Source organism: Mustela nivalis (assembly GCF_964662115.1).
Source record: "Mustela nivalis genome assembly, chromosome: 12".
NCBI classification, from domain to species: Eukaryota; Metazoa; Chordata; class Mammalia; order Carnivora; family Mustelidae; genus Mustela; species Mustela nivalis.
The window spans coordinates 89,745,715-89,759,854 of record NC_139031.1 but is presented as its reverse complement, the minus strand read 5'-3'; positions in this window follow the sequence as shown (position 1 = coordinate 89,759,854).

Genomic DNA, 14,140 nt, shown 5'->3' with positions numbered 1-14,140 from the left:
CCAGCATGCGAAGCCCATCTAGTTTGAGTACATAAATAGAAAGTATTTGCTTACTTGTTTTTACACATGTTTGGAATCAGCACATTGATCCCCCTTGAGGGAGGAAAAAGGATTCACTTAGCCGAATTTCCTCTATAATCTCCCTTCCTTCCTGGAATCAATATTGCATCCAAGTTTTTCTATCTGGATAGGACTGAAATAACTCCATCAGGTACAGCAAGCTGTGTGCCTCCTGCTAGAGGAGTGGTGGACACTGCAGACAGACATCACTGCTGCATTTCCCCTCTGAGGGAGGACGGTCTAATGAGGAATTCCAACGTCTCTTTGATACCAGTAAAACCAGTAAAAGGCATCATTGTTGCCTATAAAATGAATAATCCCTAAAGTCAAAATAATTCTGAAACTGTGTTCTTCAGCATTGTGGAAAAATATTAATAAATTTTTGCTTTAAGGATTTTCCCTCTTTCTTTAGGAAAAGAAATAAGTGGAGTCCAGAGCTAGAAGAGCTGGTCCAACTGGCTTACTTGGTATTTGCAAAGTATTTTCCCACTAATTAAATTGTGTTATATCTAAAGTTACATCCATAGTTTCCTAACCTATTTGCAGTTAAATTTTAGTAATAGGAATAACAGATATTTTAAACCAATGTGATTTCTCAGATGCCTACAAAAAGCCAATTACTAGTATACATTCCCAGCCAAAATTAAATACAATGATAAGAAGATAATTTGTTCAGAGCAATAACATAATTAATGCAGAAAATATCTTCTTAAATTTTAAAATTTCAATGTCAAGTTTGTTTTCCATTGATTTGGAAGATTTTAAAGTTTTTATTTTAAATCCTGGTAGTTAACATATGACATTTTATTAGTTTCAGGTGTACAATCTAGCAATTCAAGATCTGGTTTTTTTAATGGAGGCTTTCAGAATGGTGACTTTTTTTGGGAATCAGAAAAAAATGGAAAAATGTATTATTAGTGTTTAATATCAAAATATCTTCAGGAAACATATAGTTCTGCCTCTAGCAAATTTATTTCCATGACATTTAAAGTTCTGTAACCAACGAGTGGAAAACCCAAAGACTCTGACATATGAAGCTGGACTGTCACTTCAATATCACTACTGAATGCAGACCTAGGGCACCAGTTTGCAGAAAATGAATAATAAACATATAACAAGCATTCCTGTGGATTGCAAATATGCTGATATCACAAAGGAGACAGTAGAAGGCTTACACCATTTCAAAAGTTGAGAGATGCAGACTTCTAATCGGTGATCAAGCTGAAGAGCCACATCAGACAGAAATTAACCAAGTGTCTGTCTACCAGGACACAAGGAGTCCAGTGTCATACAAGAGCTTAGAGTTCCTTTCCCCATATGATTATCAACTGCTGGATAGGACAGCTTAGGAAAGCACATTAAAAAAAACACACACACACACACACACACAAAATACACAAACTGGTTATTTTAAACCACAAAACGATTTGAAGGTAAGAAACAGCATTTGAGAGAAAATTAGAGAATCACATTTGCATAAGAAAAGGCAATATTGGAGCTCAGTGCCGGATGCCAGTTGGAGGCAGTCGAGTCTGGCAGAGGAAGCACATTTTAGGTAGAAGGAATAAAAAATGGTGCAAAGAGCCAGGCTTGTTCTAGAAACTGGACAAACCCCAGCGTGAATGTGGCAGAGTAAGGACGGGGATGGGAAGCGATAGAGGAAAGTGGAAACTAGGTCTGGAAGTTTACGAGCACAGACCAGCATACTCCTCTAAGAACAGTTACCAAGGTAGGGGAAAGAACCACCTTTGAGCATCAGAAGTGGGGCACCTGGGTGGCCCAATCCATTGAGCATCTGACTCTTGGTTTCGACTTGGGTCATGATCTCGGGGTCCTGAGATGGAGTCCTGCTAGGGCTCCACGCTCAGTGCAGAGTCTGCTTGGAATTCTCTCTCCCTCTCCCACTGCCTCTCTCCCTGTTCATGCACTCTCTCTCTCAAATTTAAAAATAAAATCCCTGGGACTCACACAGGGCAGAGAAAAATGCCCAGTCTCTCCAGCCAGCATTGGAAAACTTCAATACATGAGTACTCAGAATAGTTCTCAGTCCTGAAAAGTGGGGAACACAGCAACATAAACTACACATTGTTGGACCTCCACCTAAAAAACCTTGAAATCAAGACCGAAAAGGATAAAATTATTTTCAAGTAATTTAACTACATCCCAGAACCAAATTAAAGAACATTTATAGAAATACTAAAATATTCAGCTCCAAAAAAGTAAAAATTACAATGACTGGCATCCATTAGACATTATTGGGCATGCCAAGAAGCAGAACAATTGAACCGCAGTTAGAGGGAAAAATAACCATCCATTAACACTGATCCAGAAATGGAGAGATTAAAGCATTTTTAAACAAGGAAATTAAAACATATATTATAACTATAGTCCATATTTTCAAGAAGCTACAGGAAGGATTGAATCTGTGAAGTAGAGGCAAGGGTGGTATATAAAAGTTGCAAATCAATTTTCTAGAGATTAAAATGAAAAAAGCTCAGATAAAAAGTACACAGGTTGAGATGAACTGCAGACTAGATATTGCAGAAAAAAATCAGTAAACTTGAACAAAAATCAAGAGATATTATCCCTCGGGGCGCCTGGGTGGCTCAGTGGGTTAAAGCCTCTGCCTTCAGCTCAGGTCATGATCCCAGGGTCCTGGGATCGAGCCCCACATCGGGCTCTCTGCTCAGCAGGGAGCCTGCTTCCTCCTCTCTCTGCCTGCCTCTCTGCTTACTTGTGATCTCTGTCAAATAAATAAATAAAATCTTTAAAAAAAAAAAAGAGATATTATCCCAAAGAAACTCACAAAGAAAAATTTTAGAGACTTAGAAAAGAAATGAACACCAAGAGAATGAGAAGACAGATGCAAGAGAGGGAGAAAATATTTGTACCATCTTATAAAAAGACTCATATAAAAATACACAAGGAACTCTTAAGGGTAAACACTAAAAAAAAAAAAAAAATTGAACAACCTGATTTAAAAATGGGCAAAAAAGCTTAGTAGACACACCAACAATGAAGATACAAGTATGTCAGGTAAGCATATGCAAAGATGCTCAATGTCATATATGGTTAGGAAATTATAACTTCAAACAACAATAAAATATCACAATGCATCTGTTAAAATGCCCCAAATCCAGAACGGTGATGACATCAAATGTTGGTGAGGATAGGGAAATCCAGGTACTCTAGTTACTACTGGAGGGAACACAAAAGTGTATAGCCACTTCAGAAGACAGTTCGGCAGTTTCTCAAAAAAACTAAATAGAGACTTAACATGCAATCTGTCAATCAAACTTTGTGGAATCTGTCAGTCAAACTTTGTGGTATATACTCCAATGAGTTGAAAACCTATACACACATAAATGCCTACACATGAATGCATGTAGAACTTTTATTCATAATTTTCCCAAATTGGAAGCAACCAACATGTCCTTCCTAAGTGGGTGGGCAAAATACTCCTATAATGCTAATACTCCTATAATGGAATATTATTTAGTGATAAAAAACAATGACCTGTCCAGTCATGAAAAGACATACAAAAACCTTAAATGCATTTTACCAAGTGAAAGAAGACAATCTAAAGGGGCTACATGCTGTGTGATTCCAACTGTGTGACACATTGGAAGACAACACCAGAGATACAGTAAAAAGATCAGTGGCTGTCTGAGGTTTGGGAGTAGAGGGGGATGATCAGGTAGAACACAGGGGATTTTGGAGCAGAAACTATTCTGTATGATTATGATGGTGATTACATGTCGTATTAGTCAGGGTTCTCCAAAGAAGAAGAACTTTCATGGTGTGTGTGTGTGTGTGTGTGTGCATGTGCATGCGTGTAACGGGGAATTGACTCACACCACAGTGGAGGCTGAGGAGTCCCACAATTTGCTGCCTGCAAGGTAAAGACCCAAGAAAGCTGGGGTGACTCAGTCCCATACCCAGGACTTGGGGACCAGGAAAACCAGTCATGTAGACTCTAGTCCGAGGATCAGGAGATGAGATGAGGTGTCCCAGATCAACGGTGAAAAGCAAGGGCAAATTCTTCCTTCCTCTGCCTCTTATTTTATTCATGCCCTCAACAGATTAGGTGAGGCCCACCCACATTGGGGAGAGAAATCAATTTTCCTGAGTCCATCAATTTTAACACTAATTTCATCTAGAACAAACTCACAGATACACCCAGAAATAATGTTTAATCTGGGCACTGTGTGGCCAATCAGATGGGCACATAAAATTAGCCATCACAAATAATAAACCCCAGGTCACCATGACACATGAGTCTCCTTAAACCATACTTAACCTCCAATAAGGACAATAAGAAGGTCATATTTCTACCTGACTCTAACATTATATAACAATCTGACACTCAACAGAAAATGCACCAACCCCATCCTCAGAAGAGGAGGTAAGGTCATTGAGTAATTTAACTTAATGTAAAAATCAATAATGCTTATGTACTAGGACATAAAATCAATACATCTTAATGTTATGTGATAATAAGAGCGTAGCCCCCCCACACATTCATAACAAAAAAAGAGTAAATACCCCTAGACACTTGTAGTCCTCATTTCTGTACCTGGTCACATGATTGTAGCTGGTATTGATCCTTCTTCCCCTATCTGTTCTGTATTCCCTTCGCCTTGAGCAGGCACCTCAGCTAGTTGTGGTTCTTCATCTGGTGGGGTGACCCACAACTTCATTCCTGAATGGTCTGGGTCACTGACAGTCCCGCCTGGATTGGGCTGTTGTAAATTTTCTATTGAACCCAATCCCAGAGCATTAGGCTTTGCCAGCACTTCCCTAAGAGACCCCCCTGTATTCCAGATACACACACCCCCTCACCTTTAACATGGAACTTGTGGTCTGCAAATAGTCCCCTTGGTGGTCAGGGCCAATAAAACTGATCTCCCTGACTGTTGATTCAGAGGCATGAGGAGCCCACAGTGGCTGAATGGCGGTGTTAACTCACATTTAAATGGAATTGTTGTGTTTCCTGTTGGAAGCATTCATCTCTTTGGAGCTAAGTCCAGCAGGGCAAAAGGTTATGGGAACACTAAAGGCTCGCAGGGGTACAATGTTCCTACTTCCATTTCGACCCCTTGATTCCTACACCTATGAGCCTTGGCTGTGGAGGAAGCAGCACCATGTATCAGATACTGTCTCAGGTCACATATGGCGCCCTGAAGAACCCTGGCCCAGGATGAGCTTTGCCTGCAAGTTATAGCCGTGCTGGCAACACTGTAACTGAGTTTTCAAATTTCATTGTTCTACTAAGCCAACTGCTTCAGGATGGTGGGGAACATGGGAAGGTTATGGCTTCCACCAGTGTGGGCCCATTGCCACACTTGGTGTGCTGTGATATGGGTTTCTTCATCAGGAGCAGTGCTGTGTGGAATACCATGCCAATGGATAAGGCATTCTGTAAGTCCAGAGATAACAGTTTTGGCAGAAATATTCATGTGGGGAAGACAAATCTGTATCCTGAGCAAGTGTCTATTTCAGTAAGCACACAATGCTGCCCCTCCCTATGGAAGCTATCCAGTGTTATCAATGCTACCGACAAGCAGGCTTATCGCCAGGGGCAGTGGGCCTTATTGGAGATGTGCTGGACTCCGCTGCTGGAAGATTAAGCACTCCGTGGTGAGCATGGCCAGGTTGGCCTTGGTGCATGGAAGTTCACATTGCTGAGCGCAGGCATAACCTCCATCATGCCACTGTGGGCACTCAGTCAATAAGCTCCTTGGGCAATGACAAGGGCGGCTGGGGAGACAGGCTGACTTGTATCCACAGAACCGATCATCTCATGTACTTGAGTATCAAAATCCTCGTTTGCAGAGGTTACCCTTTGCTGAGAATTCACATGAACACAAGTACCTTCACATTTATGACCCATTCAGAGAAGCCTGTCTGTATTCCTTTTCCCCATATTTCCTTAAAACCAATTTTCCAATCCTGTGCCTTTCAGATCCTTGACTATCCAGCCAAACCACTGGCCACAGCGCACAATCCAGTATAAAACCACATGTCTGGCTATTTCTCCTTCTAGGAATTTATCTTTCAACCAGGTGAACTGCCTGAAATTTTGTCCACGGGGAGGATTCTCTTCACCACAGTCCCAAAGGATATCCCAGAGAGGGTTTGTTGTGCTGTGGCAGCCTACTGTTGGGTCTGTAGAGTAAGCAGAACCATCTGTAAACCAGGACTGTGTCTTCCCTTTCTTTGACAATGAATCATAGGGAACTCCTCAGGAGGCCCTATGTGCACATGGAGAGAGAAAGCAGCGTAGCAGGAGTGGGGACCACTGGTATTTGGGTCACATCTCCATGTCACTTATGTGTGCTTCCAGGACCTGCTCTGTACTGATTACATATATATGCTACTCCCTTTGGATGATGGGGTGCTGTTGTTCAAGCCCAACTTTGTGGCTTCATAAGTAAGGTAGTGCTCAGTTCATGGTGGACAGCTGAGGTCACCTGGTAACTTAGTGGTCATAGTCAAGTGTTTAGTCTCTTGGCCCAGAAGCTGGCAAAGAGCTGTTTCTCAGAAGGAGAGAAGTTATCTAGTGGATGATAGAAGGGCCTTGCTCCAAAATCCTCAAGGCCTGTTCTTTGATGCACCTAGAAGGGCCTTCAAAAGGCTCTGAACAGCAACCCTATCTGCCCCTGGCTCTTCAAACACCATATGGCCCAAATGGAGCATCACAGGCCCAAGCAGCCAACCGGCTCAGACAGCAGCTTGGACCTCCCGCAGACCCTTCTCTTATTCTGGGTCTCACTACAAAATAGCAGCTTTTTGTGTGGCTCAGCAACAAAGTATGAGTCACAAACTCAAACGAGGAACATGTAGCCTCCATAATCCAAAGAAGGCCACCAGGTATCACACCTCTTTCAGGGTTGTGGGAGGAGTCAGATATAATAACAACTTGCCTTCATCTGAGACGGGATCTCTCATCACACCCCACACCACTGGACCTCTAGAAATCTCACTGAGGTAGAAGGCCTCTGCATTTTGTCCCATTTATTTCCCACTTCTGACACACAAAGGTCTCATGTGAATCTAGAGTAGTAAAGTTATTACTTGTTTCTCATGAGGTTCAGTAAACATAATGTCATTAGCATAATGGGCTAGTGAGATGTCTTGTGGAAGGTAGAGGCCATCTAGACTCCTGAGAACTAAATGAGGTTGGATAGTTGATATGCCCTGAGGTAGGATAGTGAAGATGCATCATTGGCCTTGCCAGCTGAGAAATCTGCCCCTGGTGTGGGTCTGATGGACAGGTATGGAGATAGAGACATTGGCTGGATGAATGGCTGCCTACTGGGTACCAGAGCATGTGGGAAATCACTCATGTGATGAAGCCACATCTGCCACAGCAGCTGCCTTAGAGAATCATTGTCTCGTTAAGGATACAATAATCCACTGCCATTCTCCAAGGCACATAGAATGTCCTTGATGGGTGTGCAGACCCCCCAGTCCCTCCAGGAATGTAGTGGTTCTCTTGATTTTCTACTTTCCTAGATAGATGCAGTGGTTCTAATGGTTCCCACTTGGCCTCTCCTGCAGCTGTAGAGTCACTCCCCAGGTCAGGGGACAAAGGTAAGGATTCTTCTAGCTGCTAAGTTATGTTGATTCCAAATATACCTTCTAGAAGTGGGGGAATAACCACAGGAATAATTGCGAAATAAAACCAAAGCAAGCAGAAGGAACGGAATAATACAAGCAGAAATGAATAAGATAGAAAAAAGAAAAATAGAGAAAAGCAAAGAAAATTAGCTGATTCTTTGAAAGGATCAGTAAAATTGACAAACTTCTAGTAACTGGTGAAAAGACAGAGAAAGAAAGAAAGAAAGAGAGAGCGCTTTCAATTTATCCATATCTGGAATTTGGGACATCACTACAGACCCTGAAGACATGACAATGGTAGTAAGAAAATTCTGTGAATGACTCCACCCACATACATTTGATAATTTAGAGAAAATAGACCAATTCTCAATAAAACCCGAACATAAACGAGAAGTTCGCACAACTCATCCAATATAGGACATACCATTTGAAAAGCCTGAAATATTAAAGACATTTAAACCATAACTGAAGAAACTTCCAAAACCAAAACCTCCTGGCCCAGATGTTTTCACTGGAGAATTCTACCAATATTTATAGAAGAAGTAGCACCAATCTACAAAACCCCTTCCAGAAAGTTGAAGAGGGAATAGTTCCCAATTCATCTTATACAGCTCGTATTACCTTGATTTGAGAACCAGACTCTTCACTCTGGAGAACACATGGATGGTCACCAGAGGGGAGAGTTTGGGGTACGTGGGGGAAGCAGGGATGTGATCTGGGGAGCATAGGGATGGTCACCGGAAGGGAGAGGTTGGGGTACATGGGGGAAGCAGGGGTGGGGATGAAGGCGTGCACTTGTGATGAGCACCAGGTGTTGTATGGGAATGTTGAATCACTGCACTGCACACCTGAAACTAACATAACACTACATGTTAACTAAATGAAATTTAAATATGATTTAAAAAAAACCCAGACTGTACAGGAAAACTGTAGATCCATAGTGCTCATAAACATAGATGTACAAATCCTTAATAAAACCTTAGCAAGTAAAATTGACAATATAGCAAAAAAATTATACACCACTTCCAAGTGAGGTTTGTGTTGGCGATTGCACACCTAGGCATCCGTCCAAGTGAAATTACAGCTTAAATCCCTGCATCCACTGGCACATCATTGTTTATGGCAGCTTCATTTTTAATAGCTGTAAACTGGAATCAACTAAATTTTTAGGAAACTTTTCAGAATAAGTGAATGGTTAAGCAAAGCATAGTGTATCGATACTGTGGACCTCTATTCCACATTCAAATGCATGGACAGTTGCTGCGTGCATGTACTCTGACGGATCTCAAAGACACGATGCTGAGTGAAAAAAGCTCATCTTAGAGTTGGCTTTTGAAGGGCACATAGTGAATGAGTACATTTATATAGCATTCTTGAAATGAAGAAATGGCAAAAAAAAAAAAAAAGGAGATGAGTGAGTGCCAGTTTGTAGGGCTGGTGAATGGGGTGGGCTGAGGAGGAGGTGTGCAACTGGGAAAGGGAGGCGGGGGAAGATCTTTGTGGTGATGGATCAAGTGTGTATCCAGATTTCAGTGAAGGCAACACGCATCATCTGTGTGTTGTAAAAATGTCAGTCTCCTGGTTCTGACAGTGTTCTATTGTTAGTAAGATGTAACCAGTTGGGAAAACTGAATGAAGATTACATTGAGCCTCTTTGCTCTACTTTTGCAGCTTTCTGGTGATCTCTAATTATTTCAAAACAAAACATTGTAAAAAGTAATGTGCTGAAATAAGAATAAGTCTATATAGAAGTCTTTTTCTTTCTTTTTTTTTTTGAGAATGCTCATTTGTTCAAGACATTTCAACTTTGAGGCAGTCATTTTATCATTGGTAACATAATAAGAGAAGCACAATTTTTATAAGGAGACTATATTTCAGGGAGAATTTATTGTAACATTTGACCCACTGCATTAGAAATATTACTATGCTGAATAATATTAGCTCACTTTTGAGACAGGTTAACCATGTGCACATAAATCTAGTAATCGATGAGTAATGTTCAGACAGAAAAGCACTCTCTTAAGATACACGATATCATGCCATATGAAATTTTTCATTAATTTAGGCAATTTTGCAGAGCTCTGATGTCAAGTTAACTGACAAGTGCAATGCTTCTGAGATTTAATGAATAATATAAAAAGTTTACAGAGTAAATTGAGGTTAATGGATTCAGTCCTGGAAACAGGGCTGCAGACCTGGTGGAGAATTGAGCCTGCATGGTGAGACATTTTCTGAGAGACTCTGAAGAGATTCTGTGACATTTCCAAGTTTGCCTAGGACTGGGGACCACGTCAAGTCCACGACTACTCAGTCCCTGACCTGTGATCTTCCCTGAGAGCCACCCTCTATTCTTCCCCCTACGTCCCCCTGTGTCCTCACACACTGGCTTCACGGCTGTGTGCTCTCTGCCAGATTTGGGGCTGCGGACAGCGTCCCCCACACACGTGCTTGACAGCAGGTTGGGTCTGTCTCTCTCCCAAGAATCAGCCCTCAATGAGTCCCATTACAGCTAACAAGCTTCTCTGCAGCTTAAAATACTTTAGTCAGAAGAAAGAAAAACATTTTAGAAGTCTCTAATTGGAGCGATCTCAATCACATATTTTTCATCACTAGCCTTTGTATTCCAAGATTTTGTAAGCCCAGTTATTCTGAGACACATTTTTATGGAGAAAGGAGAGCGTCACCCCCCCCCCCACTTTAAGTGTACCCCTTCAGTAACTCAGAGTTACTGAGTGCTCAAAACCGAAAACATTCACATGTTCATATTTACATTTGGGAAGATTTACTTTAAAAGTGCCCTTTTAGGGACACTTGGGGGGCTCAGTCAGTTAAAACACCTGCCTTTGACTCAGGTCATGATTTTGGGGTCCTGGGATCAAGTCCCACATCGGGCTCCCTGCTCGATGGGAAGCCTAATTATCCCTCTCCCCACTCATGCTCTCTTTCTCTCTCAAATAAAAAAATAAAATCTTTTTTTAAAAAAATGATGTTTTAATGCATTCCCACTAATAAAGTCATGATAATACCTTCCGTAACAGGGCAGGATAGGGGACTGTTATGTCTCTGTAACCTCTAATGTGATGCTGGGCAAGCAGTGAGCATTGGATCAGTGTGGGCCTGAGACAGTGTCTGGAAACCAGGTCTGGGACGAGCCCACCGGGCAGCTGGCCTCTGAGGCTGTGCCCTCCATCTGTATCATGACCGGCTGGGCCCAGAGCCCATTCGGCTCACATACGCTATGATTCTGTCCCACTACTTCTTAGGGGGATCAAAATTACTTAAAAAGTAGCTTAGAAAGGAAACTCTGCTTGACCTAATATGGGGGAGGATTACTCTTTCCTATTTTGAGTACCTTCCCTAAAATATCTACCTGCAGTTGTCTGGCTGTCCAAGTGCTTTTCATGAGCTCAGGTGGAGATGCAGGGAGCTATTTCCATGTGCTTTTTCTCTGCCAACTGTCACAGAAGAAAAACCTATAAGGATTCTGTTTTTGCAACATGACCTGAATAACCAGCTTGTGTGGTGTTCACATGTTCTCAGGGTGTGATCTTAATTCCAGTTCTACAGGGAATGAACCACGTGAGCCCCTTGGAGTCTGTCTCATCGGTACTAAGAAGAAAATTGAGAGCACATGGCCGGAAGTGCTTCCCTGCTTGCTTCTGTGGACTGTTTGGGAATCAGGAATGAACTTGCCAACTGCACGACTGACTGTTATATTCTGGAGACATGACTTCATGCTGGTAATGGCTGAGGGGACAGATCCTACCTTGTTGGCACTTCTGATGGCCAGCTATGAGGCACAAGTCTTATGCTCAGCAAACGTGATGCCCCAACCCAAGACGTGATCGGGAATATGCGAGGCAAATAAAGGAGCAGCGGCATTTTGTTATGGTGACAGTAGACTTCTCTGGTGGCTACTGGAGCATGTGGGGACAGTGGCCCTGCTGGCTGGATGGGGGATGGGGTCATGTCCAGGGCAGCTAAGCTGGACTGTCAGTGCCCCGGGCTGCGTCCTGGCTGATCCTTTGGCATACTATTTTATAGGACCTGGTTACGACTTGAACTAGCAACCGCTGTTGCTTTCACTTATGAACCGTGTGATCACATGCTCACGAGTACTTTTCTTCTTGCCACTGAGTTGAAGACCCTGGATTTGGACATTGTCAGACTTGTGGGAGGTCTGCTTCCATCAGCAGGCACAACAGTGGCCCCACTGCATGGAGGCTGAGACTGCTTTCTGGTATCCTGGTCTCTGCAAATCCCTGGGCAAGTTGGGGGGAAAAGGGTCATGGGATGGGGCAGAAGGCCCCATTCCAGTTATCAGGGGGTCCTGGGTCTTAGCCTCCTTACATTCTATATCTTATCAAAATCAAAGAGTTAGCAGCAATACTGCACTGGCCGGACTATGAAGGTCTCAGCGACCCCAGAAATGGAGGTCTGGTTTAGGTCACTGGGTAAAGAAGGCAATGAGCAAAGTGCTACCTGGGAGCGAAGTGAGCATGGGGCAGGGAACAACTGAAGGGCATCATGTCATAATGCCAGGACTGTTGCAGAAGCACATGCTGACTCACATTTCCTTCCTTGCTCCAGAAATAACTACCCTTGGCCTCCTCTTGCTTTGTTAAACCACTTATGTAAGCACTTCCTCGGGGGACGGTTAAACCCACCATTACTCCGCGGGTTTCAGAGGATGGAGATGTGCCTGCAGCCATCTTGGAGGAAAGAATTGGGTGGTTCCCAGTGATGCTTGGACTGGGGCAGGACACAGAGGTGTTGCAGTCTTTACTGTTTGAAAGATAACTATACCATGTTAACCAAGAACAATTATAATTTCTAAGAGTGTATAAGAATGTGTATGAATGTGAGGAAGCTATGCTTGTTTTTTTTTTTGACTTTCCAGCCTCCACCCGCCTCCTGGCTTGGAGGAAATTCCCCAGATGCGATCTCCTATTGAGAATCAACATGCTGCCTGCCACTATGAACGTCACTTCAGTCCCCCTCCAGGTGTATGTGTGTGTGTGGGGGGGGGTAGCTCACGCTCTGTCCTGGGGTGACTTTTTTTGTTTTGTTTTTTTTTCCCCTCTCACCGTCTTTGCTTTTTATTCTTATTTTGTGATAAGAGCCCTGGGTGTTATACACAACTAATGAATCATTGAACACTACATCAAAAAGTAATGATGTACTCTATGTTGGCTAAGCAAGCATAATTGAAAAATAAAAAGTAGAATTAGGAAAAAAAGAACACTTGACCTAAGATCGAGCCCTTAGCAAATTTTTGAATGCACCGTATTTAATCGTAGGCACAACACGGTATAGCAATCTCTAGGCCTAAGTCAACAGGCGGCCCTGAACATTGTACCCTTGACTAAATCCTCTTCGTCTCTCCACCTACCCCCAGCCTCCAGCCTCCACCATCCCACCCTCTGCTTCTCTCAGTCTGACTATTCGAGATTCCTCAAGCACATGAGATTGTGCTGTTTTTTGTCCCCCTGGGTGTGGCTTAGTTCACTTAGCAGGCTGTCCCTCACACTCTCCCAGGTTGTCACAAATGGCAGAACTTCCTTCTTGTGAAGGCAGATTGGCATCCGGTGATAGACACACCCTGAATCTCCATCCATCCTTCTGTTGGGTGTCCTTTATGCTGTTTCCGTGTCTTCCCAGTGGTGAATAGTGCAGGAGTGCAGACATCTTTATGAGACCTTGAGGTCAGTTCTTTGGCTGTGTACTCCGCGGTGGGGGACACTCCTCAAAAAGTTAAAAATAGCTCCGGGTTGGCGCTAACTGGGCAAAGATAAGGGGGGGTGGCAGGCTCTCCCCAAGATACTACCATGGCCCTTCTGCCCCTGTACCCCACCAACTCTGACTCAGGGTGTTTGGTCTCTACTCATTTCCCAAGCAAAGCCCTTCAGCTCCCCACTGGTTCTGTGAGCTCACTGTATCCTTTACTAAACCCTCCTTTTATGAAGAAAAATTGTCACATTATGTGGTTCGCAGCTAAGAACCCTTCCTGCCACAAGGAAGTGCAGCATCTATAGTCAGGGGGTTTACCAGGGTTGCGATTTGGGGCCGGCCTCGCAGTTTCACGATTGAGGAAATCACGGCGTATGTCCTCAATATCTGTAAGTTAAAACAGAAGTTGAGTGGGACAATCATGGGAACAAAAAGGAGCTCTGTGGCTCTGGGGTTTTGATGAACACCTCAGGAACCTGAAGGACATCAAAGGGCTGCAGAGAATTTCAGTCATGTCCCAAGGGCATTTTCATATACACCTTCCCTATCCTCAGTTGGGAAGTCTGTAATGCCATTGAATTATCTATTTTCAGGAACTGAACCTGAAACTCTATCTCCAGGGAACAACAGCCTCTCCCTGGAACAAAAATCCTTCTCATTAAAGGCTGTGTGGGTGGGGTCCCGGGATCCTGCTCTCACAGCTGCCTCTGTGGGGTCTGATTTTTGC